We start from the raw sequence: 7,810 nt of genomic DNA on the forward strand, positions 1-7,810 counted from the left end.
TTGAGTTTTTTACTTCTTAAAAAAAATCTGTTATCATTAGGAGATTTGTTCAATAAAATTTGCATTATACTCCAACGGTTGATGGCTTGAAGATTATACTGACTGTAATTTGCATCGACTATTTAGGAAAATCAGCGAAAAATAACATTTGCATAATAATTTGGAACGCGGTGTATATTCATATTGGGTATAAATAGATCATCAGACATATTTGTGTATTAAACTTTTATATATATTTAAACAAAGTTATTAGGTCACCCCTCAATCTTTTTTTACTAAATAACCCTAATTTTGATAATTATATTATTCTAATTGCTTTTCTGAATTAGGAATAAGAACACTATTTAAGCTAAATAAAGGATTATACCTTATTAAGCTAGGCTATTGAATACAATGTAATTATTTTCTTTTTTATATAAGCGTAATCCATTAACAGATATATGAAAAATCATCACTTTTTTAATAGTCTACATTGGGGGTGCATAACCTAGTTGTTTGGGCTACACAGTGGAGATCTATTTGCCCCCTAAATTGAATTTACAGTGTGATTCTGCTGATCCTGTACTCTCTACTGGGCTGTAGCTGAAGCTGGAGCTGGCCGTAACAATGGAGCAGCGCTGTTACGAGACACTTGGAAATTTTCAAGAAATACTCCAACTGACACTACCAGTGACAACAAATATTGGTGTAACTCATAAGGCATATTAGACACCTCATGTTCACATGCACACCAATATTTTATGTGAAATTGGTGCAAATCTTTAATTAATTTGGTGCATTTTATGAATCAGTGCGACAACCATGCCCTTCTTTTAAGACACTTTTAAATATGATTAACGTAGGGATAAAAAAAAAAGTATGAAACACATAATAAATTAGTCGCAAACCATCTACCCCATTTTTTGGTGCAATTGTGACAGAATTCAGTCACATTTTTCTTAGTCAATTCACCTCATTGTGTCTATTACATGTATAGTCTGAATTGTAATGTGCTGCGGAATATGTTGGCGCTATATAAATGAAGATTCATATTATTAGATAGTGTTACTGTAATGATGGGGGTAAGGAAACAGACAAGTGAGCCCTAATCTACCCGCCACTCAGTCCCTGCCTACTTGCAACGACCCGCCCTAGGCGACGGGGTACAACTGGGCGACGGTCCCTACGCTCAATAAGTGCCCCACAGACAAACAGACAAGGGTACACAGAAGCAAGGGAAAAGGGACAGTTGCCCACGGCAACACCGTGAGCAACAAGAGTGGTGAACGAGTCGAGTCAAACCAGGAGTGTACGAGGTACCAAACGCAGAGCAAGAGAGTAGTGAACAAGCCGAGTCAAACCAGGAGTGTACGAGGTACCAAACGCAGAGCAGGAGAGTAGTCAGTAAGCCAGGGTCAATATGAAGCAGGGTCAAATGGTTCAAGAAGCTGCAGCAGGGCCAGGAAACAAAACGAGAAGAATCACAAGCAAGGAGGAACAGGAAAGGCAGGTATAAATAGACAGAGGGCGGGAGCTAGGTCCGTCTGGCCAGGCTGTGATAGGCTCTCCCACTCCTAAGCCTGCCATCCTGAGTGGTGGAAGATGGAGTCAGTCTCACAGACATGTAAGGCAACTAGTGGAAGACCACCTATCTCACAATGTTGTAAACAGATCACATTGGTGTGCACCACCTGTAGTAACTATGTATTTGGGGAAGGAAGAAGAAGAAGTATGTGATCTGAAATTAATATGTAACTTTTATTAATATGCATTAAATGAAATGAAAATAAACAGTAAAATATCCGATGGTGTAAAAGGTATGTGTGAGTGACCCCCAAACTCACATACCTAGGCCATATATATTGAAGATGTCATTGTTTGTGATTCATGACAAAGTGTTCAAAAAGGAACACGTGTGACTATGCTTCCAAACCAGCAATTGTATTCTCAGGTCTGCGGTAGTGCAGTGTTAAAGCAGGGTAGCTAGTGTCACCACCATGCAGCTGCACTACAGCAAAGTGTGAACATGGGTCTAGAGACTAACCCTCTCATAGGTATGATGTGTGCCAGACCAGGAGCACAAACAGCCACTCAGGCTGTGCTGCTGTGATATGCAAAGACCTTGTGTGTGTCCTTGTTATATAAGAAACCGTGTAGTAAATGAATTATTTATTATGAACTGAATTAGTCGGTTTCAGTAGGGATGCCGGCAACCTTATAAGAATTGAAGCAAACGGGTCAGAGTAGTGGGAGCCACTCATGCCCGTGATGTTCCTGGTTCAGGATGAATGTCCTGCGGCACCCATACACACAATTGCCGCAGAGGGTGTGAATAGTAAGCAGACAGCTGCGCTGTCATGCCTTCGCTCTGTGTGCCAGAGCAGTAGCCTGGAGATAAGCTCTATATCCCCTGCTGTGCCGAACTAAGACGCGTGTAGCCAGCCGCTCATGTGTGACAGCAGAATGCGCTGTGCTGAGCAGCACTGTCACTAAAGCACACGGGTCAGAGTAGTGAAAACCACTCATCCCCGTGATGTTGCTGTAGGACACGGCTGATTCAGGGTGAAATCCTGCCGTACCTACAAGCACAATTGCCGCAGTGTATTGCAGTGTATTACTGCCTGTCCGTTTGTTTATAGTTACAACACTCCCTTTTTGTTGTTGATTTTTGTTTTGTATTTTCACAATGAACAATAGTTTTGCAGCTTTTTAAAATATATTTTGCACATAAATTATTGCGTGAAAGTGTTTTTGTGACTGCTTAGTTTCCGACCTTAACACAGAGGCCAAAGTTAGGCTCTGTTCACATCTGAGTTGGGGTCCCATTATGACATTCCGTCGGAGCTTACCGTCAGAACGGAATCATGTACAAGTCCGAACGCAAACCAGGGGTTTCCGTCTCCATCACCATTGGTTTCAATGGTGACGGATCTGGTGCCCATGTTTTCCGTTTGTTTCTGTTGTGCTATTGCTTCCGTCAAAACAACGGATGCGGTGCACAACAGAGACAAATGGAAACCATGGGCACCGGATCCGTCACCATTGAAATCAATGGTGATGGAAACGGAAACCCCTGTTTTCCGTTCGTGTTAGTTTGTGTCCGTTCAGGGTCCCGTTCTGATGGAAGGCTCCGACGGAACGTCAGAACGGGACCCCAACACAGATGTGAACAGAACCATAGAAATTGTTTAACACTGCTCTTATCTACATTTCTCAACTGTAGTTTTCTAACTATACCAAGTCATGACCTGAGAATTTCTAACAAAGGAACAAAAATAAAAGTAGAGACCTGATTGCAGTAGGTTTAGTGCCCCCTATGATAACATAAGGTGTCAGAACCTAAAAGTAGAAACATCTTCTTATAAGTGGCCTATAACTTCCAATGATAACTGGACATAGAGATATTAAAAAACAACACATAAAAAACATATTTTTCACAAGCAAAAGGAGCTTTGCTATAGGCCCTTTTGAGGTTCTTATTGACCCTTATGTGGAAACAAATCTTGAGGTCAACTCACACCTGGAGCTGTATCAGTGTCGTAAAATGGCCCCAACCAACATTTTTCCTATTATTGGTGAAACTGAATAAAGCCTGAACCACATTACCACAAAAGGATCTTCATGAATAGCAGGCTTAATATAGAGGTTAGCATTAGTGAAATGTTAGCTACTACAAATACATTGTCATGTATCCCACGGGTTACTGTTACACATTTCTGGCAAATACCCAATGGGTAAGAAATATGGATGAAGTACAATCAGTACATTTATGAAATGAGTGAAAAGGATCATGGTAAAAAAAACGAAACTGTATTTTCTTTTTATATTCATATAGAAGGCATAGCTATATCCCACAGTCCAGCCTGAATGTTATTGCATAGTGCATGTTTATTTTTATATTTTATGCATACAATATGCCCACTATGCAATATACTTCCACATATCCTGATCAATGTTTAGTTTTCATTATAGTATTATGTAAAGTATTATGTTATTATGTGAAGGCTGAAAGTTTTCTAAACTCGTAATTTATTGTGAGGTTTAATAAAAGTCACGCTGTTTGGCAAAAGATGTTATTATTATTATTATTATCATCATCAGTTACCACCAATACGCCTTTTCACGTGAGCCTAGTCTAAGTCCTGCACGGGTCTCCCATTAAATGCCGCCTTCAATAGCGACCGCGGCATTTTACTTTGTTTACAGAGGGAGTGCGCTCCCTCTGTCACCCATCGGCGGCCCGCAAATGCAATCGCGGGTCTCCGATGGGGTGTCATGGCAGCCGGGGGCTTGATAAAAGCCCCCAGGTCTGCCCTGGACATATGCATATTAGGACGCGCCGAGGGCACGTCCTAACAGATTGCCTGTCAGATTTACACTGACAGGCAATAATGCTCTGGTATACGAAGTATACCAAAGCATTATAGCAGCGATCTGAAGATCGCACAGTAAAGTCCCCTAGTGGGACTAGTGAAATAAATAATAAATGTGAAATAAAGATTAATAATAAAAATTACAGTAAAAAATAAATAAAACCATTTTTTTCCATAAAAAGTGGTTTTATTTAGTAAAAGTGTAAAAAATAAATAAAAGTACACATATATGGTATCGCCGCAACCGTAATGACTCCATTAATAAAGTTAATATGTAATTTAAACCGCAAGGTGAACACCGTAAAAAAAAACGCAAAAAACAATGGCGAAATTTCAATTTTTTTCCATTGCCCCCCAAAAAAGTCATAATAAAAATGAATGAATAAGTGCCATGCACCCCAAAACAGTACCAATCAAAACTACGTCTCGTCCCGCAGAAAACAAGCCCAAAAAATCACTACATTGATGGAAAAATAAAAAAGTTACGGCTCTTGGAAAGCGACGATGCAAAAACAAATAACTTCTACATATGTGGTATCGCCGTAATTGTACCGACCCATAGAATAAAGGTAATGTGTTATTTACGTCGCACAGTGAACGGCGTCAATTTAAAAACGCATAGAACAATGGCAGAATTTCAGGTTTTTTTTTATAATCCCCCCAATAAAAGTTAATAAAAGTTAATAAAAAAATTATATGTACCCAAAAATGGTGCTATTAAAAAGTACAACTAATCCCGCAAAAAACAAGTCCTCATACAGCTATTTTAAATACAGAGACTCAACCAGTTAAGTAACGGGTTAGGTGCCACTATAAGGTATTTTGTGCACCTCCAATATGTATGATAGGCAAGCTTCACATATACTGAGCAAACTTATTTAGAACCAAAAAGCCAAAAAGCCACAAGAGTAATGAAAAAATACAAATAGTTTATTAGGACATACAACACAAAAATTGCGATTGTTAAAATACAAGGAGATCTAAAAGGAACAGAGTGGGATATAGCACCAGTGGTTTTAGGGTGTCCTACAATGATGGTCTACCACAGCATGGTTGTACATGACAAATGAACATATCACTGCAGGCCGCAGTGTGGGAACACACACTTCTATACTAATGGGTAAGCCTACCATATAAACCAGTTATATTTCTAGTGGATCCCTTGTGGACCCACGTGTATCTTTAACCTCTATTCAATTTCTTTCCCTCTGGCTGGTTGTATGTAGGGGAGTTCTGCCACAGCCGGCCAGCTGCCCTCATTAGACTATTCGAGAAACACATTTCCTAGCTTCAGGAAATCTTAAGGCCTCCTTCACACAAAATTTTTCTAGCATTTTAAACTGCACCAAAAAATGCTTCTAAAAACGCTAGCAGTTTTCAAATGTAACCTGCGTTTTTAATGGCAATTTTGTGGCGTTTTTTATTTGGTGTGTTTTGAAAAAAAATGCTCTGTCCATGAAATTGCCTCAAAAACGCCACAAACCAAAACGCACTTGTGTGTAGTGCATTTGATATTTTATTATAGATTTTAACATCTGTTATATCTGCCCATAGTTAAAAGCTAACTAAACGTTCAACAAACTTCAGAAGATTTGATTTTTGGAGGCCGAGCACTGAGACCCCCCACCAATCGCTAAAACGAAGTGGCAGAAGTGCTCGTGTGAGCGCTCATTTGCTTCGTGTCCGTTCGGCTTTTTCCGGAAATAAATGTATCGGTGTACGGACTCAATAGAAAGTCTATGAGCCCGTACTCCGATACATCGGCTTTCTGGAAAAAGCCGACCAGAAACTAAGCAGCTGAGCGCTCACACAAGTGCTTCTGCCGCTTCGTTTTAGCGATTGGTGGGGGTCTCAGTGCTCGGCCCCCACCAATCAAAACTTCTGACATGTCACTATGACATGTCAGAAGTTTGTTGAACATTTAGTTACCTTTTAAAACAGTATGTAAAAACGCTGCGAAAAACGTAGTTAAAATTGCCATAAAAATCGCACAAAAAAGCAGCAAAACGCTGTGTGTGAATCCAGCCTTAAAGTGACTCCAAATATAGCACAAATGTCAATAACGGTACTCTACTACTGTTTTAGGGGTATAGAAGAAAACAGAGATGTCAATAATGGAGGAGGTTATCAACTGGTTATTTCCCTTTACTTATAACGTGCAAACAGAGTCACTAAAGTACGAATTACATGAAAAACTTGGAGATTTTGAGCTGAGTAATACTAAACAAATGACCATTATTCTGAGCGCTTACATGGGAATGTGCTGCTACATTGCAGGTACTCATACACTCTGTGCATAAACCAAGATCTCTGCACAGTCACAGGAAAATAAGAGAGCAGTTTTTAGTTTAAGATATTTTTTCAAAGCATGCTTACAATCATTTCAATATTTTATCTTGTTTTAGATATACCATTTATATGTTATATTACAATTGTTCCTATTGAAACAAAGATAAAATAGTTCCATTTTAAAGGACTAAGATTTATAGTATTGTAAGATTAAGATTATATCGAAAAGATAGAAAAGAACAAGATACCTTCAAGTCCACGCTCTCCCTGCCCGTTACCAGATACCAGAAAATCTGCTTGCTTTTTGTAAAAGGTTTCTTTCAGAGGCAATGCAAGTTTAGCCTTGTGAACTTAGGTTCATTATGCAATGTAGCTCGATCAATTATATGACTACTATAATAAAGTATTTGGACTCCACCCCATCCTCAAGCTATTGGCTATAGTATTTGGGTGGAAGACATTGGAGTATTAGAAAACATATTGTGTAAAGTGTAGCCTTTATACATGTCCAGCTACCAGAGGCTATGTTCACATTTCATTTTTGGTGTATATCCTCTTAGCAAACATTCGGGTGTAATGCATCAGCATATATGTGTCAGAATATATTGAGAAAACAGTAACATAATGATGAAAAATGTTTGAAGGGAAAACATTTACCCTTAAAGGGATTTTCTCATCACAGACATGGGTAGCATATCAATAGGAATTGCCACTAATGTCCGATAGGCGGGGAACTAACCGTGGTTAGGCCACTACTGAGAGCTCAAACGAAATAACAGCAGTGCAAGGAAAGCTCCTGTCGGCTCCTTTAGGATATGTTCACACGGGCTATTTTCAGCCGTTTTTTCGGGCGGTAAACGCCCCAAAAAATGGCTGAAAAATCGGAAGCAGAACGCCTCCAAACATCTGCCCATTGATTTTAATGGGAAATACGGCATTCTGTCCCTACGGGGCGTTATTTTACGCCTCATTTTCAAATACTGGCACGTAAAAAGACGCCCCGTAAAAAGAAGTGCATGTCACTTCTTGAGCCGTTTTTGGAGCCGTTTTTCATTGACTCAATAGAAAAACAGCTCCAAATAGGCTGTATTAAAAAACGCAGCGAAAAACACGAGTTGCTTAAAAAACGGCTGAAAATCAGGAGCTGTTTTCCCTTCAAAACAGCTCCG

General features: G+C 39.5%; 1 protein-coding gene across 3 annotated transcripts in view; it reads right to left on the minus strand.

Moving 5' to 3' along the window:
• Positions 1–6,998, minus strand: part of SULT2B1 (sulfotransferase family 2B member 1) — a 117,902-nt gene extending 110,904 nt beyond the window's left edge. For all 3 annotated transcript variants that reach the window (XM_075839978.1, XM_075839979.1, XM_075839981.1), the window contains exon 1: positions 6,890–6,998. The gene's annotated coding sequence lies outside the window, so the exon portion shown is untranslated. The remainder of the gene's footprint in view (positions 1–6,889) is intronic.
• Positions 6,999–7,810: the final 812 nt, after the last annotated feature.

Source organism: Rhinoderma darwinii, chromosome 10 (assembly GCF_050947455.1).
Source record: "Rhinoderma darwinii isolate aRhiDar2 chromosome 10, aRhiDar2.hap1, whole genome shotgun sequence".
In the NCBI taxonomy this organism is placed as follows: domain Eukaryota; kingdom Metazoa; phylum Chordata; class Amphibia; order Anura; family Rhinodermatidae; genus Rhinoderma; species Rhinoderma darwinii.